Here is a 27139-nt window from a genome sequence, read left to right as displayed (position 1 = left end):
TCTTAAGTGTGGTTCCTGTTGAAGGCACTGTATTTTATGGGTATTATTGACTAGTTCACACTGAACTGACCAGTAACACTGTATCTCATGTCGGAGGAATGCTTATTTCACTACCTATGTTGTCTCCCGACTCAGCAACCTCTTAGCATGTAGCAGCGTGAGAGGCAGTGGCTCAGCACTGTGCCGGGAACTGTTTAGGTAGCGGGGTCACCAGCACAAGACACAAAGACGCACTGGCAGACTGCGAAAGGATGCTTGTCTACAGGAGGGTGTGAGTGTTGAGTAGGATGGCAGGTCCTAACCTCATGTGACCTCGGTGGGGAGCGTGCGCATGGGGCCACTTGGATGTCTTGCTATTCTAAACATGTCCACCTTTAACTACAAGAAAGCCATAGATGTTGATATTTGGGATTACAGATTCTGATTACCAACTGGATTTGAAAATGGGGAGCCCATGAATAATGGAAATTGACTTTGCTGAAAATGGTCTTCTAGCTGCTATGCGCCTATAGCTCCAATGTGGTGGGTTGCACCTCAGCCGTGTTAATGAAGGACTGTAGTCTTCATTTGGTCTGTTTGTTGTCTGCTCTAAACAGGACCCATCACTGCCAGATTGTTCATACTCTCCGGGCTTCACTGTTCGGGCATGGTATTTTTGACTTTGGTATAGTTTCTTTTGTTCATTTTTTAGGAAGATGGGATACGAGAGTCAAGCCTTGTGGGGGGGAAAAGGACAGAGAAACTATGAGGTCTTTCCTGAAGAATCCAGGAGAAAGCAGATGGCATGGAAATGTTCTGAAGTAGCCAGGTCCGGCTCACTCAGGGCCTGGAGTTTACAGGTGGTGGTTTTGATTTCCTCCTGTACTGGAAATCAGTATATTATAGACAGCAGCCATTACTGTATATGTTGGCTGAGTGCTTGTTATTGGTGCTTGGGATTCTTCTAGAAGGAAGCAGAGAGGAACTAGTTTCAGACGCACAATTTACAAAGACAAGAAAACACAGAAAGCCAACAGTAATAGCAACAGCAACCACATCTAGCATTGTAAAAACCCTTATTATGGCCCATGTCTTAGGCTGTAGTTTGGCTTACTTTTCTTGTGTGTTTGAGTACTGTAGTACTATAAAAAGTGTGTGTTGTACGTGCACATGCGCACATGCACGCGTACCTTTAATCCTAAAAAAGATTACCTGTGTAATTTTCTTCTTCACTTTTCTGTGTTAGAAATTAAACTGCCAGGAATGAATAATTTGTACCTCGGTGAATTTTAACCACACCAAGGCATCTGCTATCCAACAGGTATGGTGTGAGCTGTTTAAAACGTTTTTATAATATCATTCTCCCGTGAGATTGGCTGGCTCCCGTTTTATAGATGAAGAAATGGAGGCTTTCCTGTCTTCTTCTCCTTGGATATGTTAGGCCACTCAAATAAAGATGACACCAAGATTTAAACGTAGGGCTGTCCAGCTTGGCCGCTCATGTCTTTCTCTGTCACTCCTCGGTGGGTGCTGGCTATGTTGTGGTGCGGAGGGTGTGGCAGGTGTGAGCAAGGGTGACAACTCATTGTTTTGGGAATGGAAAAAGGACTAGGTTTCTGATGAAGTAAAGACCAAGGACTCAGGGTGTGGCTGAACGTTTGGATCCAAGATAAATAGACCTGTGTATTAAAGGTGCTTGTAGCATACCTGGATAAAAAGCCCTTTGTTTTCCAAGTTGCTTCTGAAGGAAGAAGGGGAGATAGGTTGTGATGGCTCCCACAGAAGACAGGACGTTGGCTCTTTAACCATTCTCAAGGGCATGGTGGATATGTTGTAGGTTTCCCTGGTTATTAAAGCTGTTCCTTGAATCTTGCTTCCTGATAGCTTCAAACAGTCTTCTTATTGACACACCCAGCGTCGTGTTCCTCCGCTGAACACGTACTCCTTAACGTCTTGATGTTTTTCGCTAATTTCTCTTACCCCTCCCCTCCCCAACTTGTTAATTGCTTTTCTTGTGTGCCTTCATAAAGTAGTAGCCAGTGTGTTCCCTTTTGGACTGTTTATCTTTGACATGCCAGAGCTCTTGAAACATCATGATGTTGTGTAATGAGCATAACTTCTGCCTTGACATGTGGGTGTTAAGAGCGTTAGTCATTGTAAAGTATTGAGTTAAATATTTTCAATAAAGGGCTGTAATGATCTAACAGAGAGGAAAGAAGCTATAAACCTCCCAGTTGATGGCTTTAATGGTGAGCCATGTACTTAGTGGGTTCCCCAAGCGAGTTAGGATCCATAGCATAGATGCGCAGACCTTACTCTGCATAGAGAGAGAGGAGAGGGATGGACAGTTCAAAGGGACTTCATTGCCACACATGAAGAAAAGCACCAACTGTTCAGGTTTCCAGAGCTCTTGCTCCCGAGTCTTTATCTGTCACGTATCTCTAACTCCCACAGGAAATGTTCAAGCCTTCTGGGAGACATTATCAATAGGGACTCCTGGGCTGTGTCTTTAGCCTCATTAAAGCCCCTTAGCTCTGTAATAATGATCAGTCAGTGTTGGAGAGCCACCAGGGAGTTCTCGACAGCGCTGTGGAAAAGCCGGAGTCTTCGTGAGCGAATGAGAGCGCCTGCCCCTACCAAGTTGGCTTTATGAAGAGTTTTGGGCAGCGTTACTCACTATGAAACTATGTTCCTGTTGCCCTGGTTTATCTCCACAGACATCAGTCCACGGCAGAAGGTTGACTACTTGTCTCTCCGTGTCTCTGGGCATCTGAAGATGGTTGAGGTACATTGCTTTGGTCCTTTCTGGGGAGTGCATCATGGGCACTGGACTGGAAATATTGTCTAGATAGTGTTTACTAAAACACTCAACTACTAAATTGGTTTGTTAAAATGGTGGGCTGTCTTGTTCTTCGGGTCGGAGTTGTAAATGGGGTCGTGAGCTACCTTTCTTTCCTTGCCAGAGATCTTCGGTTGTTCTGTCAAACAAGCTCAGAGCTAAGTACCTTTTTCTTCCTAGAGAGTTTGCAAACTAGGGGGTTGTTTTCTTGTCTGAGCAGCGGCTGGGGCTGCTTTTAAGGTATCTCATCACTTGATGTTTTCACAGAAGTTCAAGTCAAAGTATATCACTTCTCAAAATCATTTTCTCTTGGAGTATGGTATCTTGTACATATTGATCACTGTTTTCATGATCTAATAGGCAATTGACATTTCCGGGACTGGAGGCTTTCTAGAAGGGAGATCTGTCCTCGTTGTTTTCCTTTGTGTCTTTCCCTTATAAGTATTATTGATCTCTTGTCCCCCTGTATAAGACATTACATTTCTTTGTCTTCACCATTCCATGAATCCATAGATAAGGACACACTTTTGAATGGGAGCCCAGGAACCTGTTGATGTGGTATCTTTTACCTTTTATGATTATCATCGTTAGCACCTCCCTCCTTCCTGGCAGGGTTCCCTGTCATTTAAGGAGGCAGCAATTACAGGTTTGCTAAAGAAGCCGGCTTCTGCTGCCAAGGATCCTATTAATTATCACTGTATCTCTAATTCGGCCTTTCCAGTGTTGAGAGAAGGCACACACATGTACGCCTTCTGCGGAGTGGCTGCAATGGCATCTCCATAACAATCTTTCAGAACCGGTTGTGTGGACTCTATGTTCAGCCAAAGGGCCAGTGTGGCCCTGGTGAGTGTTCTCATCTTTTCTTGTCTAGGTTGCTTGGTTGGTCAGGTTTGGTGTGCTTGGTTTTCTCCTTCTGATTCTGACCTGAGTAAGAGCCAAGGGTTGGCCTTTACCTTGAGAACTTAGACCTATTTCCAGTCTGTTCTTGAACTAAAAATGAGGCAGCTTGAAACCATGTAAGTGATTTTCCCACCAGCTGCTTCCTCTCCCGGTGAGGAGTGAAGAGGAGACCATGGAATTGACTCTATGCCTCTCTTCCCGAAGGTAATAATATGGATGTTAACCAGTGCATAATAATGCAGATGTTGACCGGTGCATTCCAGCTACTGCTTCTAGTGTACTGTGTGTGTGTGTGTGTGTGTGTGTGTGTGTCCGGGGGTGGTGGTGGTGGTGGATGTTCTTTATTTAATATTGACTCTTGCTCATTGACTCTCTCATTGCTCAGAAGTGGCTGGATTGCTTTTGTTTGTGTTCAGACACGTTGAGTTCACTTGTTCAGTGAGCACTTTTTTTAGAAGTTTCTAGGGCTTGTTTGATCAGGGCTAGAGTGCTTATGCTTCCTTTCCCCCTTTTTCATGTTATTTTTGGCACCACTGGTGTTGGAAGCTGTGGGGGTGATTCACCGCAAAGTGAATTAATTTTCCACGTTTTCTGATGCGTTCCCCAGTCGCCCCTGTTTCTCTCCCCCCCCCCCCCATGACTCTGGACTTACACTGCTGTCATCTTTGCTGGCTCAGACAGAAATGCTGATGTCACTTGGATTTCTTCAATTACAGCTGGTAGGAATTAACAGAAATCGTAAAAGTGTACCACTTCCTCATTTTGCTTCTTTCTGGACTAATTACTGTCCTTTCAAGTCCTCTGGGAGGTTGGGGACTTGGAAGCAAATTCTCTGTCATTGAGTTTAAAAGGCAGTTCTCAAGTTTCTTTTTCTGTGACTCTAGAGATAAGGTCACCCTTAGGATGGAGCTCTGGTGTGACCCCCAGTAACCCCAGACTGGCTTCTCACTCAGGATCTTAGAGGTTGGGCTGTCGGACCCGTCTTCTTGGTGAAGAGTTTCCAACAACTTCCCTGAAGTAAGTTTCCTTATATAGAGGATATTTACTCAACAGGCTCTTGCCAGCTCCAGACTCCTCTTCGTATGAGGTGAAAGGTTCTGACTCATTTGCTAATTTTTTTCAGAGCTTTTGCTCTTTGAGGAGTGCTCTCTTCTGACCCCCTCGTTCTCTTGTTTAGACTGTTTGCCGGCCTCAGGCATTTGTTCTGTCTCTGCTGCTGTCTCTAGTAGCTGGATGACTGGGCCTCAGGCTCCCTCTTGTAGGTTGGTTTGAAAGATGGCTGAGAACCTGACCTGGGAATCCCCCAGGCTTTGGATGCCACCTGGCGTGGGCATCACGATGACCATGCCCTCTTTGGCTCTACTGATTGAATTGAGCCCCATGGAAGCAGAAATAGAAGGGTTCAGCATTCGCACTTTCCTGTGCAGAGGATTTTGCTTATTTCGTGTATTTAGAAAAAGCATCCATTGGCAAACTGCTGACTTACTATTTTCCCTGGAATGGAAACGATTTAAATTATTTCAATGACTTTTAGCTAAGATTTGTTTGTCTATGGTATTAGTTTTGTAGTTTTGTTTTCTGGTGTCCTGTTTAAGGCCAGAATGTGGCTTTTTTTTTTTTTTTTTTTTTTTTTTTTACCTTATAGAAACAAGTGTTCCTTGGTGCTCTGGAATTTTGCAGACCAACGTGCATTGGAAATATAATGTTTATTTCACAAAGTCAAAATAGAAACTCTAAAGTGAAAATTATAGATATGTAAATATTTCTATCTTGGGACATTTGCTTTCTTTGAAAAATTTTCTCTTGATTAAAACATTTTCAGATTACAGAGCATTCGCTTTCACTGTTCATTTCCTCACTAATTGATTTTTCGGAGAGAAAAGCAAGATTTAACAGCAAACTTGTAGATAGAAATCATGTGTGCATCTTGAGTGTTGGATGTGACATGGCAGTGGGAACGTTGCTGTTGGCTTTCACTGAATCAATTTAGTTTAATTTTAAGATAAAAGATTTAGTTTAGGAGTATGGAGTAGTATTTGATTATTTGAAAAACTATTAAACATTGATTCCATATTCTTAGAAAGAGGTATCTTTGTTGAACCTCTTTTTGCTTTGAGATCTGTATATAGTTAGTTGACATTTCCTCTGATAGTGCCAGAGATGTTTGAGTTGAGATTTTGGAATGTCATAGGAGGAGCTGTAGATTAAGCATTAAGCGAACTATAAATTTCACTAGATTGGTGATTGTGCAAGCGTGATTTTATCCTCACAAGTAGCACCATGGTAGAGTTAGCAATTCCTTAGTTCATACTGAGCGAATGCACGCATGCATGCATGCATGCACGAATGCATTGGAAATCCTGGTTGTAGGATCAGCTGTGCAGTAGCTAATTGTTGTACCCGAGTTACTGTTTATGAGGGGGTCTGTCTCTTCTTTTGTCCAGGGAAGGGGAAGGATAGATCAGGGGCTGACTGGGCAGGGTGCTTGCTGTTCCTTGGTTGGAAATGCGAACCTCTTTCTCGCCTGCCTGGGGTCCTTCAAAACTCCGGGAGGTCAGGCTTCTGCTTCTACCACTCACTGTGGTGCTATCTCAGCAGCCTTCTTACTCTGCTTCTTTGCCTTTGAGGCTTTGTTTGTCTCAAGTCAGCGACATTCTGTGACGCTTGTTGGTCAGCAGGTGTTGACCTAACTCATAGCGGTGGCAGCAGCATGCACCACTGGCCTTTCTTTCAGAATGTTTTGATATATCAGCACATACATGTACAATTAATCAATAGGCCCAGTCAGCATTCCTCTTGTGGAGTAAGATATGAAGAGACGATGAGATCCACAGTTTCTTCCCTTTGTCCTTTGAGTCCCTTCTATACATGCAGCCTGAGGTTATTGACACCTACTGCATTCTGGACTGTCTGTGCTGGGGATAAAAGGGGTAAGACACCGGATCTGTCTTCTTGCAGCTCACTATGGCACAAATGTGAGGCTAAATCTATAACACTTGCCATGAGTCTAAAGGACAGAAAGGCTGGTTCTTCTGGAGGACCATGGCATGTGAAGAAAAGTCTCCTAGCAAGAATGAACTTGACTTTATCACAGGGAGGGCAGTGCAGAAGAAATGAGAGAAAAGCCTTCCAGGTGGAAGCTCAGCAGGGTGTGCTTGGAGCTCCAGGGAACGTGTCTGGATCTGTGTAGGTGAGGGACAACACTGGAGTTGCCACTTGGAGGATGATGTGGAGCATGGCCACATCTCTTGTCCTGGTTAGGAAGGTTCTAGATCAGTGGTTCTCAGCCTTCCTAACACGTGACCCTTTAATACAGTTCCTTGTGTTGTGGTGACCCCCAACCATAAAACTATTTCATTGCTACTTCATAACTGTAATTTTGCTACTGTTATGAATTGTAATGAGAATATCTCATATGCAGGTTATCTGATATGCAACCCCTGTGAAAGGGCCCTTTGATCCCCCCCCCCACACAAAGGTGTCATGACCTACAGGTTGAGAACCTTCTTTGTGAGAAATGACGTGTGTTGTGCCACGGTGAAGATGTGTGGTGCTTGCAAGAGGGAGAAAATCCTCCAGTACAGATTTTGAGGGCAGTGAGGACAAAAGTGAGTCTGGCATTCGACTTACTGGTGACAGGAAAGTGATTGTGCGTTCATTCATCTCTCAAGTCCTTCATCACCTAGTCAGGAGCATCTTCTGGACTCAGCATCGTGAGTAAGGCAGATGTGGTCTCTGCTCTCTGGAAGCCTCTGCTCCAAGTAGAGAACAGTCTTTGTATTCTCGGCTGGGTAAGCGATCAACATTCTGTTTGTCCACCTTGTCCACACTCATTTCTTCCCTTCAGCTAATTTATAGACTGATGACATGCTTCTGTGACAAGAGTTGGAAGGTGACGTTCGATATGCAGATAAGGCCCGTGCCTTGCCCTTGCATATGCTTGCATGCATGCACAGGATCTGCAGTGAAGCATTTGGGGATTCTCATAGGCAGATCTGTTGCAGGCAATGTTTCAGACATTTCTTATACTTTCTATGGAATAACCCTGGTTCTTTAACCCGTAATCCAAGAAGAAAAGTCTCAGGTCTCGTGGAGCTTGAAGGTGGCCTTCATGGCCGCTTTCCTGTCTGTGTTCTTCTTGTTGCCAGTGCTTGGGATTTGCATTGAGGAGTTAAGAACTGGCCTTAAGGCAGCAAGGCTGACAGAGGTCGAGAAGTGGCATGTGGTAAAGAGATGTCGTGGTATAGAAATGGCAATCAATTCCTCCATTAAATAGAAATGTTCCCCTAAGGTCCTCATCCAGGCCAGCACTGTCCATACTAATGCAGAGTCAAGGTTCAGCTGACCGAGCGATATAAATTCCTAGGAAGATAAAGCATGAGAGCCCATCACTCCAGGTCGGGATTGCGGCTTTGGCCCAGGAGCCTGCCTTTCCTATTTCGCATGATTGACAGAGGCTGTCAACCGCTGCTGTAGGAGCTGTAGCGTCAGCTTATTCTAGGTTTGAATCTCAGCCGTGTTGCTAAGTAGCTGGGAGAGTCTAGGTGGATGATTAGGGCCCTCTGTTCCTTGCCCTGTGGAGGGAGTGGTGGTTAAGCACGTAAGACCTTTTGTTCAACTTGCCGGGGTTTGTGTGCCCGCTCTGTTGCTGCCTCACTCCAATGGGCAGTGTGCTGTTTGTGTGTCTTAACTGTCTTATCTGTACAGTGATAACGACAAAGATGATAATAGTAATTCTTCCCTCGTAAGGATGTGTTAAGACTTATGTGAGATTATATGTACAGAGGGGTTAGCACAATACCAGGCACTTAATTTTCCCTCGGTATTCCTTACTCAGCCATCTTCTCCAGCCTCGTTGTGTTGTGCTTTCTAGAATGTGCTGTAGCACGATCTTCTGACTGGTATTTTGTTCTATCTGAAAACTAGTGTTGTATAAAATGCACTTGCTGCTCTGTGCTTTTCTGGGTGTGCGGTGTGTGATAGGATCCTGTTATGTAGCTTTGGCTAGACTGGAACTCACAGACCAGGCTGGCCTGGAACTTGTGACAACTGACAGTTCTCTTGCTTCAGCCTTCTGACTATGTGGGATTATACTATGTTCCTTATGCCTGGTTTTTCTCTCTCCTTTTAAACTTAAGATTTAATAGAATTTCTGGGCGAGGGATACATTTCCCCATTCTAAATAATGTATGTCCAGTTACATTTTAATTTTTAACAGAGAAATTTTTTTTAGTGTACGTTTGTGCCAAGTGTTTTATGGCATGCTTAGAATAAAAAATTGCTTATTTAAATTTAAATGGACAGATAGCCTATACTTTTATTTGCTAAATCTGGAAACCTAGTTTGGGAACAAGTAAAACCTAACCCTGCACTTTCATTCCTATGTCTGTAATATATATGTATATGTTTATATTACATACACACATATTTGCATATGTAACACATAGAGGGACGTATATATTAATTTTGTCATAATAATGTTTATTATGAAAACAGGCTAGTGTTTTTATAATATATATGTTTACACGTATACATACATACATACCATATTGAATGAAATTCTGAAATGTTTTGACATAGTTTTAACCTAAAAGGTACTGCTAATGATAATGATAGCCTGCTGGGTAATGCACATTCCAGAGAATCCTGATGGTCTCCTCACCATTGGAGGAAATTATCTCATTATTCAGAGTCATCTAGCTGAGGAAGAAGGTCATTCCTTAGGGCTGGTCTGGTTTTCCAAGTAGAAGAATAAACACATCCAGTGGTTAGGTTAATATCTTGGAATGATCATTGTATTTACACCCGAAGCTAATGTTTTGAGTAGCTTTGGCCTTGAAGCTATTAGACTAGTTGGCGACTTTGGAAGAGGTTGCATCCAAGATTGAGAGCCTTTGAATTCATTGTTCCCCATGCTTTATTGTGCACACTGGAGAGATGAATGTTTCTGCCTTCAACTTTCGTATTTGATGGCACTAGAGTAAGAAATGATATTAACAAAAGGCAGAAAAAAATAAGGTCATAGTCTGTGGCAGGTCAAGCCATGTCCCAACGGTTGAATGTAGGCAGTAACTAATTGTAGACACCAAATAGATTAGAAACAGTTTAAATTAGATGTGGATTCTTGGAGGGTACTATTTGAGAGAACTAGACAAAAGATGAGAATAATTTCATTTGGGAAATGAAATGTTCTATGTATCGAGTTAGCATTAACGAATACCTGGAAGTGTCCACAGTTTGAGGTAAACATGTTACTTAAATGCTACAAAAATACATCCAGCACCCAGTGTCTCCTGCACACTTCCTCTCATGAGTAGCTGCTGATGGTATATGATACCCTCACTCGACCCGAGATAGGTGGAGCTGGATGTATTCCATGCTGTGTTCCTAAGTATTCATTGTGGACCTGCTGTTTTCAGGGCTGAAGTGGCTGGAGAGACTTTGACAATGTTTAGGGACTCTTACTTGGTTACTTCATCCCACTAAAATGCGTAAAGTGACCTCGGGTTTAAATTGGGCAGGAAGATGCCACGAGAGGCCTCTTGTGAGGCATCCTTGCTTGAAGTGTTTGTTTAAATAACTTTGAAAGCCAGCTTACCTCATTTCCTGTTGGGACGGCAGTTGGCAGTTGTTTATTAGACTTGGGCTAAGTCACAGTTAATAGGCTTAATGGTTTTGAATGGTCCCAAATAACTAACTCTCTATCAGAGTGTCATTTGTAACCAGGGAGGATTCCCCAAATGGGGCACGGGGCATACAGAGCTGCCTGAAAGGGCCTCTCACCATCCTAGACCTCACTACAGAAAACAAGAGTCTGGAAATAAAGCATTGAAATTACAGTCAATGCTAACACATGTCCAACAACTCTTTTGTTACTTAACAACAACAACAGCAACTATTCCATGTGAAGTTAATGCCATTTAAAAATGACCCGTCTTTAGAACTTACTGTGAGCAGCCCTACTCCTCTAGCAAAAGAATGAAATAGCGTGGCAGAGAGCTCATCTTGGTTAGATGTGGTATAGGGAACTGGGCTGGATAGCCTGCGCTCTGCTTGAGTGGGGCTGCTGGGAAGGCTGGGAATGGGCATAAGAAACTGTACAAGTTTTCAGGTGACATGTTTTGGATTGGCAAGCTCTAAGCTAGAATGAAAATTAGTAAAGCATTAGGGGTCTCCAGTGTATTATTTTTGTCCATTAGGACTGGTGTGTGGGTCTCAAGTCCAGGCAGGTTATTTGTAGTGGATGTTTTGGCTATTTCAGGTACAAGTGTGGTGAGATGAGGCCTGGATCAAACCTTTATTGGCCTTTTAAGCATGAAAGAACATAACTGCTTATGTAAGTTTAGGCCTGGCTTGACTGTTATTGTTTTTTTCCCCTTGATGGCCAGGCCAAATATTAGGTAGTTTAAGTATCTGCTCATGGTTCTTACTGCTTTATTTTTGGCCATGCTTAATCTCTCCCTTTACATATCCATCATTAAGTTATAATTGAAGGTTCATGTTTTATATTTACAATGATGCATGGAAATTGAGCTGTGCCAGCCATTCAGACTTAACGGCAAACGTTGGCTTGTGCCAGAAAGTTTCTGAAATCTGGCTCTTTCTCGAGGGTGTTCAGTCACAGCGGTCCATCTCTCTTCCTTTCAGGCTGTGACTGCACAGAAACGCACTACAGCGTTGGTGCGTGTGGGTATGTGGAAGAGTGTCTCAGTCCTGATAGAAATGCAGTGGGATGCTAAAGTGGTGGAATTTTTGTACCCATGGAACTTTCCTGTGTGTGTGTGTGTGTGTGTGTTGACACATAAAACTAAATATACACAAAGAAACAACTATATCAGTGAACTATACATATGTACTAAATGTCAATAAATGTTTGGGAAAAAGAGAAAGCGTGGGTAGGTTTACAGTGATTTGTAATTTAAAACTGAGTGGACAAGGAAAGACCTGATAAGAAAATGACAGTTGAGGAAAGGCCTCAAGAAGGTCAGAATGAGGCATGGCAGCACTGAGGGCAAAGTATAACTTACAGTAGGGATGGATACATGGTCCCTGAACAGATGCGACTCATTCAGGATGAATGTCGTGACCATGCAACCTGGGACAAGCTGAGCAAAATGAAAAGCGCTGGAAGTAGAGACGATGGTCAGGGGTGGTTAGAGAAGAAATGTGATCTGGCCAAAGGCAGGCCCGTGGGGTTTGTGATGCCTTAGCATTTTTCTTACTGTAAATGGAAAACCAACGTAAACTTCTCGCCAGAGGAGTAGCAGGGTTGATAATATAGATAGTGGTCCAGTGTGGTGGACACAATGGTAAAAGAATTTGGAGATCAGGAGCCAGCAAGATGGCTCAGTGGGTAGAGGTACTTGCTATCAAGCTCCATTACTCTAGATTGATCTTCAGGACCCATGTCATGAAAGGAGAGCACCAATGCCCACAATTATCCTTACGGTGCAAACTTATGCTGTGGCACATGCTTGTGACTATGCCCCTTCCACCCCCAACAAGAATCTGGAGATCAGCTAAGCCATGGCTTTGTCCCCATTAGAGGCAACAATATTCAGCATTCTTTGATTTTTCTCTTCTTGCAACACAGTACTCTTTTTTTGTTTGCTTGGGTTTTTTTTTTTGTTTGTTTGTTTTGTTTTCCTAGATAAAAAAGTCCTGTTGTAGAAGTCCTGACTGTCCTGGAATTCTCTTTGTAGACCAGTCTGGCCTTGAACTTACAGAGATCTGCCTGCCTCTGCCTCCCTTGTGCTGGGATTAAAGGTGTGGGTTACCACCTTTAGTTAAAATTAAAACCGCCTGGGGGCTGGAGAGATGGCTCAGCGGTTAAGAGCACTGGCTGCTCTTCCAAAGGTCCAGAGTTCAATTCCCAGCAACCATATGGTGGCTTACAACCATCTGTAAAAAGATCTGGCGCCCTCTTCTGGCTTGCGGGCATACATGGAGGCAGAATGTTGTATACATAATAAATAAATCTTTTAAAAAAAATTAAAACCGCCACTTACAGCTCCTTTTTAGTGGCCTTCTTGCCCCGCTGGATTAGCATCCTCATCCCAGTCTCAGGGATGCTGAATGTTCCATATGCATGGCTGATTGTTCTGTATACATGGCTGATTGTGTTTCACTTTGTGCATACAAAGCTGAATCACTAATGTGTAAATGATCTTATTACCCCTTTTAATTTTTGAAAAATATTCCTATAACTATCTCACATTGAAAACCTTACAAATTATGAAGTAGGTTTATATGTTGATCTTAAAGCTTGCTTGCGGGTGAAATTTGTGAGGAATCGCAGGTCTTAGCCATTATCTGTAACCTTAATGGTTTATGGAGCACAAAAGATAATTTCAAGTTTTTGTTTTTTTGTTACACTGAGCTATCACCTGGGGCACAGTAATAAACAGGACAAAAGTTCTCAAAAGTTGAGTAAGAGGAGATGGTCTGGGTTAAGGCAGAACCCTAGTCATCTCAGAAGAGAAGGAAAGAAGGGCTGGCTAAGTGGAGGCCTGTGAGATCCGGAACCATAGTTGATGTTTAGATATTTCTTCCCACCAGTATTCGAGAGGCTGTTTGCAACATCCACCGAGCCCCAGTGCCACACAGGGTAAGATGTGCCAGGACCTGGCAGATTCTTCTGTAGCCTTGAGCACTTTGGCTCCTCCCCAAACTGGCATCATGCTGTTTAGCACATCAAGGGCTGTAATTAACCCTCTCTAGAGGCTGTATAGGGGCCATCTTTTAGTACTCTAGACTATCCTTGGAGAATCTCAGCCCTCTCCCTCCTCTCAGAACATTTCTTCTGCTTTCTTTGCTGTTCTGGGGCCAAGTGGAGAAGTCCTTCCTTCTCCTTGCCATGTCTTCAGGCCTCTGTGTGAGCTGTCAGGGGCCTGTGGGTCCCAGTCATGTCACCAATGATTGGATTCAACCCGTTTCTCCTCTTCTGTGGATTGGGTTTTTCTCGGGAAGTCCAGAACTAAGTTTCTAGGTTAAGAATTCTGGAACAGCTTTCTAAGAGATAAGAGGTCTGCCGTTCTCCCAGGCTGGCCTTTTGACTGATTCCTGGTTTATACTGTGGAGTGAGGCATGGATGAGGAGAGTGATCATTGCTACAGGGAGGGCTTCCACTCTCAAAAGGGTGAGGCTTGGGAGCTGCCCCTGTGGTAATGCTTTGGGGGCAACTAACTCTACTTCTCAGTACTGTCACAGAGTGGGTGGGAAACTGAGTGCAGAAAAGGTGAGGGGTCTGATGGAGCTGGAGATCTAGATGAGTCTCCCATGCAGGAGTCCTTGTCTCCATCATGGCTTCCTTTTCTTTCTCCTCTAAACTGCAGGCCATGGCAGGCCTCCTTGCTGCCGTCTCCCACACCCGCCCACCACTCCTCTGTTTGAGTCCTGTAGCATCCTCAGTGTAAAGGCTGCTTCTTCGCTTCCTGTCCCCCTCCACTGACTTGGGGTGCCATGCCCTTCCTTTATGGAACCTGATCTTTTTACTTCTGTGTTCATCTGTGTATTCAGAGTCTGGTTTCTACCTCCATGAGGCCAAGACTCATAGCTATCTTGTTTACTAACCTATTTCCAGAGGCTAGACCAGACAAGGGCACAGATAGACACTGTAGAAATATTTGTGGGTTAAATCAATCCTTCCATAAGCAGGGGATTAGATGGTGGAAAGGCAAGCTTCATGTTTTCTCTTACTTATGTACGTGAAATGACTGTGCCTACTCTAGCTTAGACTAACAACTGTTAACCGTTTGGATATTATCCAAGGATATAGGAGATGTGATTTCTGTCCTTAGTATGACTCAGTCTGTGGCTTTGTGGCATTTTTATTAAGATCGTCTTGGCACAAACCAGAACTTAGTGAAATCATACAAATCTGCATTCTTTAATTGGTGTGGCCTGACACGCTAGGCTATGATTTATCTATTTATTTAACTACAGTTGTGTTTTTGCTCCTTACTTCTGTGGGCTTTGGTGCAGTTTGGGCACCCTATTGTACTTAACTAAAAACAATAGAAAAAGCATTGCTTGTGCTTTCCAGGCTCCACAGAGGGTTTCTTTTTTGAGAATGGGAGGTTGTTTTGATTGTAGATCGAAACATTTAAGAGGTAGGTGTAAACAGAGACTGCACTTTTGTTTCCTGGCCACCCGGACCCAAATTATCACCTAGGAACTATATTAATTACAGCATGCTTTGGCCAATGGCTCAAGCGTATCCCTAGCTAGCTCTTATATCTTAAATTAACCCATTTCTATTAACCTGTGTATCGTTGTGAGGCTGTGGCTTACCAGTAAAGTCTCACGTCTTTTCCCTTTGTCAACTACATGGCATCTGCCTGATTCTGCCGCCTTTCTCCCTGCATTCAGCTTAGTTTTCACACCTAACTATATTCTGTCCTGCCATAGGCCAAAGCAGGTTCTTTATTAACCATTGCTAATAAAACATATTCATAACATATAGAGGGAAATCCCACATCAGGTAGAAATAGAAAACTAAACAGTTATTTCTCCAGAAGAAAAATCAGGATTTTTGACTGTATCTATAAAAAATAACAGCTGTGGACTTCATTTCTGAAACTCAATGCCTCATTTATTGATGGAAACAAGATGGCTTCCTCCTAATGGAGTGGGCATGTCTGATGCATAGAGAAAATGTGCATTGAGGTGTGTTAGATCACAGGAGATCAGCTCAGTGGGATATATAAATAGTCACAGCCTAAAGTGCATGAACTGAGCTTGTTTAAAGAGCTGGAAAATCTGATGTATGCTGTTTTCCAGCCATTCATGCTTGGGATCAGAGTGAAAACTAGATGTTGCTGTTTTATGTTTACTCAGGTGACATTTGTTAGCTGGTGACCCTCAGTTACTTAGTTTGCTTCTTTGAGCCCCATAAAATGGAATGGAGATTTAAAAAAATCATTTGCCTTCAGATTTTGTGATGATTTCATGAATTAGTGAATGGGGTCAGCATACCCCCTCTCAATGTTATTATTTTGTAAGGGGACAGTGCACTGGATAGGGTAGTGGGTAGTTAAGTAATGGACTTTGGAGGGGGCATTCCCCTAGGTTTAAGTCCTGCCTCTGTGGCTCACTGGATTAGCCACCTTTCATTAACACTAGCCGGTACCATGAATCTCTTTCTTGTGTAGAGGAGTAATAAGATAGCTACATGGGGTTTTCCAGCAGATGAACTGAGTTAGAAGTTGTCAAGTGCTCAGAGCAGCTCCTGGTCTCTGCTAAGTGCTGTGCAAATGTTTTCATTATGGTTGAGAGGCCTGAGCTTGGCTCCATCACCATACTGGAGCCAGGAAGAAGAGGCCCTGTGAGCCTCAGCATCATTTTATAGTGCTGGGTGACTGTGAAAATCCACATGAGAAATCAGTGAGATGTGCTAACTGTTTAGCCCAGGGTTAGAACATGGACTACTCTGTGTGTTCATTCTTCTTCTCCTGTCATAAAACATCTGGCAAAGAATGTAGTAAAGGAAGAGGTTATTTGGGTCCATGGTTTGTGGGGTGATGGGGGAGAGTCTTCTGTTTTGTGTTAGTTTCATTGGTTAAATAAAGAAACTGCCTTGGCCCTTTAATAGGACAGAAAATTAGGTAGGCCGAGTAGACAGAACAGAATGCTGGGAGAAAGAAGCCGAGTCAGGAGTCGCCATGATTCTCCCACTCCAGACAGACGCAGGTTAAGATCTTTCCTGGTAAGCCACACCTCGTGGGGCTATACAGATATTAGAAATGGGTTAGATCAATATGTAAGAGCTAGCCAATAAGAGGCTGGAACTAATGGGCCAGGCATTTTTAAATGAATACAGTTTCCGTGTCATTATTTTGGGTAAAGCTAACCATGCGGGCGGCTGGGTGCTGGGAACGCTGCCCGCAGCTCTCACTACAGAGTGGCACCCAACGTGGTAATGAACTCCACGTAAAACCTGAGAGAGCTTAATTTTAAACAGAGAAAAAGGGTCCTCACCATGGCATGGATGGTATGGTAGCAGGAGCTTGAGCCTTAGTAATGACGAAGCAGAGAGAGATGGACACTGTGCTTTACCTGTTTCTGCTTTTGATACAGTATAGCATAGTGCTGCCCACGTTCATGGTGGGTCTTCCCTCCTCTGCTAAACCTCAAGTCCAGAGGTGTGTATCCTAGGTGACTCTGAATCCCGTTAAGCTGACAATGAAGATTAACCCTCACATTAAATATGCCTTAGAATGAACAGAAAAGGAATGAACACACAGAGTAGTCCATGTTCTAACCCTTGGCTAAACAGTTAACACATCTCACGGGTTTCTCACGTGGCTTTTCACAATCACCCTGCACGAGCGTGTCTAAGACTTTTCTTATAATTGTTTCTACTATTACTATTTTAGCTTCCCTTGTTTGTATTGCTATGGCTACCATGTTATATTCAGCTTTGCATTTCAAGATAGATTTCCCCAACATGATATCAAAATGAATATGATGAAATGAACATTAATATTGAGGTTTGCTTCTTTCTGAACTCATGGCATAGTTACCCAAATAAATCCCATTGGCACATTGAAAAGTATCTAGTGAAAGACTTATAATCAAGCATGTATGATTTTATGTCACAAAAGATCAGAGGGTCAATGGTGTGGGAAGTCCTTCTGTCTATGTGTTACTTTTATTGATTAATGAATAAAGAACTGGCTTGGCCTATAGCATGGGAGAAGGAAGGTGGAGTTGGAGAGATGCCATGGAGCTGCCAGAGTCAGACATGCTGAAACTTTGCCAGTAAGCCATTGCCACATGGTGATAGTCAGATTAATGGAGATGGGCTAAATTAAGATGTAAGAGTTAGTCAATAAGAAGCTAGAGCAATGGGCCAAGCAGTGTTTTAATTAATACGGTTTCTGTGTGATTATTTTGGGTCTTAGCTAGCCAGGCGGCTGGGAACCAAATAAGCAACCTCCTTACAACAGGTCAGTGTTAGGTATAAAGCTATCTAGTCATGGAAAATGATATAGAAAATAATGGGAAATAAAATTTCCAAAAAGAGCAATAAAAAGTAAACATATAATCTTTAAGTCAAGTCTATCTATTTCCTGTGTTGACTAGGGTTGAGCTCATAAGGACCTCACTTAAATCTATTTTCTGTGTTGGCTAGGGTTGAGCTCATAAGGACATAGCTTAAATTTCCAATGTCAAATCCTGTCTATGGCTGATAGTCATGCTTCTTCAGGGAGTAAATAACTACCAATTCCAGTGTTGTTAGCATTTTCCATGCTAGTCATTTGGGTCATTGTCACTACAATCACTATATTTAGACCGTTGCATTGTTTTGCAATATGTCTTTAAGTTCAGCTTCCCCTTTTATTTTAGTAAGAATATAAGACAATGACACACCAAGTAGAATTCAGAGTGATGAATGGTGATTGGGAAATCTAGAACTTTGACTGTAGGTCAAACCTGTAGATCACGATTCCTTTTGGGGGAGTCAAACAACCCTTTTACAGGGGCCATCTAAGACCATTTGCACATCAGATATATACATTACAATTCATAATTATAGCAAAATTACAGTTATAAAGTAGCAATGAAAATACTTTTAGGCTTGGGGGTCATCACAGCATGAGGAACCGTATTAAGGGATCACAGCATTGGGAAGACAGAGAACCTCTGGTCTAGCATTTGACTGGGAGTCAGTCACCTGTGCTTTCGTGAAAGGGGTAGACTTGCATTCAGCCATTAAATAGGCAAAGAAATGGAAGAGTACGAATCTCTAAGGACTAGATACCTATGTTACAACATGGAAGGGTTGATAAAGTTCCTAAATTAGGAGTCTTGTAGGGACATGGCAACTGAAGAGGGCTAAAGAGATAGCTCAGTGGTTAAGAGCACTGACTGCTCTTCCAGAGGACTAGGGTTCAATTCCCAGCATCACATGGCAGCTCACAACAGTCTGTAACTCTAGTTCCAGGAGATCCAACACCCTCTCTTGACTTTGTGGGCACCAGGCACACATGTATTACACAGATAAACATTGAGTCAAAACACCCACATGTATCCAATAAAATTAATAAATCTTTTAAAATGAGAGATCTTCCTTTAGGCTTATGAAGATATCTTTAGAGTATGTTCTTAATTGAAGGCTAGAATGTAGGGTAAAGATGAACATGGGTTTATTGAGATTGGGCCCCAAAATTGTAGCAGCACCTTTAAAGCCATGATAGGAGTGTTGGGCTTTATTCCAAGGCTAATAAGGGGGCACGGGAAAGTTTTGAGTAGGCAAAATGGAAGACCTTCATGTTTCTGAAAGGTCTCTGTGACAGAATTGAGGAGACCAATTGCAGGCAGTGGCGATGGAACCTGTCAGAGGAAGTGCAGGCAGAGGACTCACAGTGGCCAGGGAGATGGAGAACAGTGGGAGAGAGGGAGAGGTACCAGGGAGACAGGGTCATAGCTAGGATGACTGACAGTACATGCAATGGTGGGACAAGGGGAAGAAAGGATGTAGTTAGATTTCTCACGTGAGCAAGTGAGAAGAACAATGGCACTGTTCATGGTGATGGCTGTTGGGAGAGGCAGGTTGGGGAGGGCGGACATTCTTTGATCATGTAGGTGATGGAACAGTTGTTACTGAGGCGGCTGTAAGAGAAGACCTGCCTAGGGCAGATTTTGTGTATTAATCTGGTTTTCATTTTCATCTGTGAAGTGTAATAGCCAGTTAACAGCTGTCTAAGTAAAAAGGAGCTCAGTTTTCTCTGTACAAGAAGCTCCGGAGTCCATGACCACAGCAATTACTTTGGTTACTCCATCAGATCAGAACCAGCATTGATCTTTCTTAGCTTTTAGCTAATGTTTGTTACCTGGTGATGGTAATGTGACATCCCATTTACTTTAAGAAGAGGGAAAACACCAAAGAGATAAGAATAGTAGCCAGGAAACCAAACTTCCAAAAACTGCTTCCAGAAACTGCCAGGAGGTCATGCCTTCATGGCCTTCTTGGTATTCTGAGCAAACTGTGGTCCTTGTTAGTGTGAAGTGAGAGACATGCAGACGGCACATGCAGTCACTCGTGTTTTCCTCAGCCAGGTTCTGGTCAAGGGATGGAGGGATATGTAACGTTTGAGAATTTAGAACTTAGTCATCTGGGCGAGCAGTTTCCATGAACACATTTGCTCTCAACTCCACTGTAAATCCCACGTTACAGTTTCCCATTAATATGTAAGTGATGGAGTTTGTATAAAGTGTGACGATACTTTTCTTAGAACCTTCAGACACAATCAGCTCTGAATTGTCTTTACAAATGTTAAATACAGCCTTTCTCAATATGATAATAATCTTGACCTACAAAAGACATGCCTTTTCCCTCAAAGATATTCCCAAATCTTCCATAGTCTTCAGTCCTCCGCAGACCTAAGTCCAGAGCGAATGTGGAAAATTCCACTGGGTGTTCACCAAGTGATATGCAAGTCAAAGCAGGGGACGCAAGATGGAAAATGTCATACCCTTGACTTTTGTCTCTGTGAGGACTAGAATTATTCTGTGTTTAAAAGTAGAGAATGAAGTGCTTGTTTATTTGTTCTGAAGATAGTATTATTTAATGTTATGTCAGCATTATAAGGCGTGAATATTTGTTCTCGTCTCCACTTTGATTCAAGACTATCTCATCGGTGAACAGACCCAGAGTTCTGAAAGTGACTATTTTAGGTAACCGTGATTCTGAAGATACCCACTGTCTAGTTCCAGAAGAACAGCAGAAACAGCAGACAGTTAGAACTAAGACCCTACTGTTTACACTAAGTAGGTTTGGGAATGTTCTGCAGCCTCTCTGGACTATTTGCTTCTTTTCCTGAACCTGGGCTGACATGTAACATGAGGGGGCTTGCTTGGGGTTTATGTCCTGCCCAGTTTCCACAGCCTGTAAGCCCCCAAAGAAAATCACACAGAGAGTCTGCATCTGTAGTAGTAAGGAGCAGGTGGCCCCTTTGTTTCACCATTCTGCAACATGAGGGCCTGCTTAGGGGTTTCTGTCCTTCCCAGTTCCCATCCACAGCTGGCAAGTCCCAAAGAAAATCACGCAGAGGTCTACATAAGATTATAAACTGATTGGCCCATTAGCTCACACTTCTTATTAGCTCTTGTGGTTTATATTAACCCATTATTCTAGTATATGTTAGCCACCAGGCTCGGTACCTTTCTCAGAGGGGCAGGTCACATCTTGCTTCTTCAGTGGCCTGGGCCGGAGTGATGAAGGAATGGGCTTCTTCCTTCCCAGCATTCTCCTTTTCTCATTGCCCTGCCTCTATTTCCTGTCTGGTTGACCCACCTATACTTCCTGCCTGGCCAATCAGTGTTTATTTAAAATATGATCGACAAAATACAGACAATTTTTCAGCACCACTGATATATAGATGGCTATATCCAGCAGTGCCTTGGAGGCAAGGATGTGTAGGACACACTGAGAGTGTAAGTAAAAGGAGGAAAGAGTAATGTACAGGATATTGTACAGAGGGAATTTAAAACTGTCTTCTGGATGGTGGAGGGGAGTTGCAGCGCAACTGTACACATCCCTGGTATGCTGGTACACAGTGTGAACAGTGTGTGAAGGCTTCAACCCCAGTGTGCACATGTGCAATGTGAGCAGAGTGTGAAGGCTCCAACCCCAGTGTGCAGATGTGCAATGTGAGCAGAGTGTGAAGGCTCCAACCCCAGTGTGCAGATGTGCAATGTGAGCAGAGTGTGAAGGCTCCAACCCCAGTGTGCAGATGTGCAATGTGAGCAGAGTGTGAAGGCTTTAACCCCAGTGTGCAGATGTGCATCACAAACAGTGTGCGAAGGCTCCAGGGATTTGTTTTCAGTAAGGGTTAAATGAGAGACTTGACAGAATGTCTGTCTGAGGGACTTGGAACCTTGTTCTGTCAGTAAGGTGGAACAACTGAGGACTTTAAGAAGGTTCTTATAAATTTAATTTTGGAGGAAAATGGAATTCATGAATCTGAAGTTACAGGCTTTTGATACTTCCATACTTTGAGATAACCATCGATTTTACATGCAGTTGTAAGAGGGAATGGAGCTGGGCATGGTGGTGCACACCTTTGACACCAGCACTCAAGGTGTAGAGGATATAGATCTCTGAGCTGGAGGCCAGCTTGCTCTATATAGCAATTTCCAGGCCAGCAAGATCTACGTATTGAGATCTGTGTCCTAGTTAGGGTTCCTATTGCTATGAGGAAACAACCATGTCTAAAAGCAAGCTGGCGAGGAAAGGATATATTTGGCTTAGTCTATCACAGAAGGACATTAAGATAGGAACTCAAACAAGGCTGGTGCAGAGGCCATGGATGGGTACTGCTTACTGGCTTGCTCATCATGGCTTACTCAGCCTTCTTTCTTATAGAACCGGGACCACTAGCCCAGGAATGGTACCACCCACACTGGGCTGGGTCCTTTCCCATTAATCACTAATTAAGAAAATGTCCCACGGTTGAATCTTCCTTTTTCTTTTAAACTACGTCCTTTACTTTTTTTTTTTTTTTACCAAGATCACATGTTAACATAACAATGTAAAACACAGCACAACTTCAGAAGTTCCATGGTCTTTAAAAGTTTCAACACTTTAAATGTTCAGAATGTGTTAAAAAACCCAAAGCCTCTTACTTATGGGTTCCTGTAAAATCCAAAACTAAATTGCATACTAATTCCAAAGTGGAAGAACCAGGGGCAGTGCTAATCAGATTTAAGTAAAACCAAACTCTAGTAGTATAGTTGGCTCGGCATTGGCATCTGGGACTTTCTCACGATCTTCTGGCTCCAAAGGGCTTGAAGAACTCCATTTCTGTTGCCTGGAGACCTGAAGCGCACACAGCTAGGCTCCGGACGACTCCATTCCATCTGTCACTGCTCTTGGTGGTTAAACCACAGCCCTGGCATCTACAATATTATGAGACTTCGCCTTCACCAATCTCATTTTCTGGCTTTCTTCAGGGACTCTCACCCTACCACATGGTTCTAAGCCTCAGCTTCTTTTCATGATCTCTTCAGTCTTGTAACTTCCATGCCTCTGGAATCAGTGCCATACAAGAGAGACTCTAATACACTGCTAAATTAGGCTGCTTATTTAAGATGCATCTTTGGCCCTGTTGCATCATGGCTTTCCACAGTTGGATCATGTGGAGACATTTTCTCAGTTGAGGTTCTCTCCTTTTGGATGAGTCTAGCTTGTGTCAAGTTGACATAAAACTAACTAGCACACCCTGTCTCAAAAACAAAGTTACTGGGACACCCATGTGCCCTTCATCCAGTTCCTCCCATAGTAACATTGAGTGTATTGCAACCTGGAAATGAGCCGATGGCTGTTGAGGGAAGCCCATGGTTTGTCAACAGCTGTGCTGTTGTTTGTTCCTGGGATTCATGCCTGGGATGAAATGGAAACCATGGGATAACACGGACGCAGGGATGCCCTTCTGGGCTGCTGCAGTCGTCCAAGGTGGCCTTAGACAGTGACAATGGCAGTGGCTATTTAAGGAGTCGCCTCAGGGTCTGGCAGAGCCCGGGGGATGCTGAGAGCAGCTGGTTTCTGAGGCACACACTGGATTGCCGGTTTCATTGAAGGCTTCCTATTACGGTAACATGAAAACTAACACAGTTTTCTTTACTTCAGGGATGTGTGCATCACCCCTAAAAAGCAGTTGGTAGACTTCAGACAGGTTACCATAGTGCAGGACTTTGGGGTTAGGGGGGACATGTCAGGGAATGGCATAGACTGTTCAGTGCACAACCCGAGTAAGCCATGCATGAAGGACCAGACATGGAAGATTATCAGTCTGCTAGAATAATCTATAGAATTGTTTATAGGCCTGATTTTTAAGAAGAACGCATGAGCCCCTCTGAATTTCTTCTGTGAACCCTCGCCTGTAGCATCACCAGCTCTTAATTTTTTAAATGGGTATTAATCAGTAGATGGCAAGGCCAAATGACGTTTACACCCACACACTTGACCCTCGTGCTGGAATCATGGTAGCTAGCTTTTATTGAGTACTTATTATGCGTCAAGTAGCCTGTGTGCATTATCCAGTTTGATCTTCACAACAACCCCATTAGTGACTGTTATTCTTCTACTGAACAGGCAAAGGCACTGAGGCTCACTGGGGCTGTGTGACTTGAACTCAGGACTTCCTCATTTTTAAGTCTGAGCATGTGCCGTGCAGTATTAGGGTATGATGGTATGTCAGAGTATTCATTGTGCCAAGTTTCTTTTCTTGTCGACCATCCCTTGTTTCTACATCATTCCCCTATTGAGTACTCTCAGCCTATTTTGCTTTCTCAGTACCTTTGACCCTTTGTCAAGTAACCGTCAGTACTTCAAGTAGGCTTTTGCTTTCTTTTATTGCTATCTCCTTGAGTGAATGTAGGACTATTTACTATCATCTAGCTAAAATTAAAATGGTAAATGCTTAAGGAGATTCCACTCCAAGTGAATTTCACACGTTCTTAAGAAACCATGGACACTAACTCACTGCCTTGACCCAGAACCAAATGTATACGCTTTGGGGGAGAGGAAAGAGACTAGTATTTCTTCTTTCCCAGGTAGATGTCAGAATATTCTTTACCCATCTTAGGGGCGTTCACTTAAATTCATGGTTGTCTTCCCAGATGCGAGAACAATTCTGTCTTAGAAGCAGAGACCCAGGGGTCACTTGGGCATCCTAGGGAATTCCAGATGCAGAAGAAGGAAGCTGACATGCTTCTTGCCTCTCTGACCCATCCTTCTGTATTACATTTCCCACAATGTGAGAGGAGCAGTCTGCTGATGACTTGGTTACTACTGGCTGGCAGTTTGTTTTTTTTTATTGGCTGGGTAGAGAAGAAGGTGGGGTCCTTGCTTAGTTCTTCAGTTGTTTAGTCAAAGATAAATATATGCAAAGATGTGTGTGTGTCTGTGCGTGCGTGTGCTTGCGTGCATGTGTGGATATGTCCTTTGAAAAATGTTGTCTTGTTTTATTGTTTTTGAGAACACAAAGAATGGCTGAGGTCCTGCCCTCTCACTTGCCTAACGAATATGGGATACTCTATTTTTATTATTTATTATATTTACATTATATATTATATTTATTATTTATTTAGTTAGGTTTTTGTGAGACAGGGTCTCTTATAGTTCAGGTTGGCCTCACACTTGCCTGGTAGCTGAGGAAGACCTTGAATTTCTGATCCTCCTGCCTTCAGTTCTCAAAATGCTGAGATTGTGGCCTATGTCGCCCTGCCTGGCGGAGCTGCAGGATGTTTTATTACACCCATCCACAAAGTTCCGAGTTTAAATCATCTGTGGTATTTATTTTGGAGATCCAAATACAGCGCCGTCCAAAGCATAGTTTGAGAGCCACTATGTCAAAATGGCCTGTGGTGCAGTGACAATCCTGAATTCCTGGGTCTCAGACTCCAATTGTTTTGACCTGAAGGCTGCGGGTAGCTAATGTCGCCCCAGTTTCTCTGTGATTCTTTCCCAGGGTTGGAGAGAGTAGCCTGGTGTTATCAGAATGAGGACAAAGATAGACTTCACGTTTGTCCATTTTTTTTCCTTCCTATTTTCACCATGCAATCTTCCTTTCTCCCCCCCCCCGACCCCCCCCCCCCCCCAAAAGTAGAGGAAGTGATGGCAAGGGTTTATCTAGAGGCATCTGTTGTTACTGTTAATGAAAGGCTTTTGTTGCATTACTAGAATGGCATTTCAATTCCTTCCTTTCCTTTGTGGTCCGTACAAAAGGAGCCATTGGGCAGAAGATTTCTCCCCCCCCTCCCCCTTTCTCTTCTTTCTCTTTATTTGTACCCACTCTTATTTTTCTCAGAACCATAGTAAAGAACAACACGCTGTTTGTCTCTCAGGATGAACCCTGCCTTTCTTGGCTAGTGGGTATTGTCATGAAGGCCTGACCGTGGCTTGCTAGTCTTTCTTGCCGTAAGTCAGAGAACTCACTGAAAACATCTCCGTTTCCAGAGGGAACCTTTAGAGGAATCAGAACTCTTGGAGAGGCATCTTTAGTGCCTCAGAGTCACACTTCAGTGGATTAAGGTCTGAACTGAAAGTGTTCTGGTAGGGTGGAATCCCTTCAGCTGAAGAAAGCCCCTGATTGAGGGTTCTGCAGTAGAAGCTGGTCCCCATTTCAGTCCATGGAACTCAGTAGTTGGATTCTTAGAGATGAGTGATTCTGGGTGATTTGGGACTCCCTAAAGATGCGTGAATGTAGACAAAATTACAGAGGTAGGTTCTTTGTTTACAGAGGGCTCCATAACAAAGAAAATGCCAGTTTGGGTGTTATCAAGTTCATGGAGTCTGTGCTGTGATTTCTTCCAAAGTGTCTCATCCAGGGGCCCTGGTTCCTAACCCTTTGACCTTGGATTATGGGGAGGGGTTGCCATCTGTTTGGGCTGTGCTGGTAGTTTTGTTTTGCTTAATAGTACAGTCTTCCTGTCTTGCTTCTTCCCCAAAAACTTCATATTGGCTGAGAACCTTTGACTGCAGAGCTGTATTGTAGAGTATATTTCAGGGTGTTTAGCAATGAGGGCCTGGAACATTCCTTAGGAGGGCTGAGCAGGGCAGGCTGAGTGGAGCCGTGAGTCACAGCGTGCTGGGGCAGTGGTGTTTCTGGAATAATAACAGTGGCAGTGGCAGCAGCCACAGAAGCCCTTTATTGGCAGCAGCCAGAATTTATGGAAGCTTCCAGGGTGCTTGGCCCTCTGCTTAATGCCTTCCCTACATTATCTTGTTTAAATCGGAACAGTTTCATAGACCAAGAGCATCTCTTGTGTCAGCCCTGTAGATAATGATCTCAAAGTCACGTGACTACTAGGAAGTAGGAATGGGATCATGAACCTTGATCTCTAGGACCCGAGAATTCCTGCATTTAGCAATAGTATCACATCTATACCAAAAAGGGAGGGGTGGGAACAGGCTGGTGAGATGGCTTATTGGGATAGAGGTGTTTGCCACTAAGCCTGACAACCTGAGTTCAATTTCCCAAGACCCATGAGATGGGAGAAGAGAACCTATTCCCATAAGCTGTCCTCTGATCTCCACACACATATGTGGCCCACATGTATACCCTCAATAAATGTGATTAAAAGTATATAGAAAGAGAGACATATCTTGTTATGGATTTTTTCCCCTTAAATCACATCACAACCAGTTTTCACCTTGTAATTTAAGCTCTAGTAATAGGAAAATAAGTTTTTCCCCTAGCTTTTTATGAGTGGAGGTTTGTAAGTGAGGAAAATACATTGTGGGGAGCCCAGGTTTGGGAACTAGGCAAAACTTTCGCTTGACACCATGTTCATTATTGCATGGTCAAAGACAAGAGCGTTCTTGGGAAGTGAGGGGCTGAAGAGACAGCCAGTCAGAAAAGTGCTTGCTGACCAAGCATAGAGACCAAGTTTGATACAGAGAGCCCATGTGAA

General features: G+C 43.3%; 1 protein-coding gene across 8 annotated transcripts in view; it reads left to right on the top strand.

Annotated features, from left to right (window-relative positions):
* Positions 1-27139, top strand: part of Mitf (melanocyte inducing transcription factor) — a 224953-nt gene that overhangs the window by 19965 nt on the left and 177849 nt on the right. The window contains exon 1 of one of the 8 annotated variants that reach the window (XM_075983369.1): positions 1246-1300. The exons of the other annotated variants lie outside the window; for them this stretch is intronic. The gene's annotated coding sequence lies outside the window, so the exon portion shown is untranslated. Of the gene's footprint in view, positions 1-1245; positions 1301-27139 lie in introns of those variants that run through there. 8 annotated transcript variants of the gene reach the window in all.

Source organism: Microtus pennsylvanicus, chromosome 8 (assembly GCF_037038515.1).
Source record: "Microtus pennsylvanicus isolate mMicPen1 chromosome 8, mMicPen1.hap1, whole genome shotgun sequence".
NCBI lineage: Eukaryota > Metazoa > Chordata > Mammalia > Rodentia > Cricetidae > Microtus > Microtus pennsylvanicus.
The sequence above is the reverse complement of the archived record's forward strand: the minus strand, read 5'-3'. Positions and strand labels throughout refer to the sequence as shown.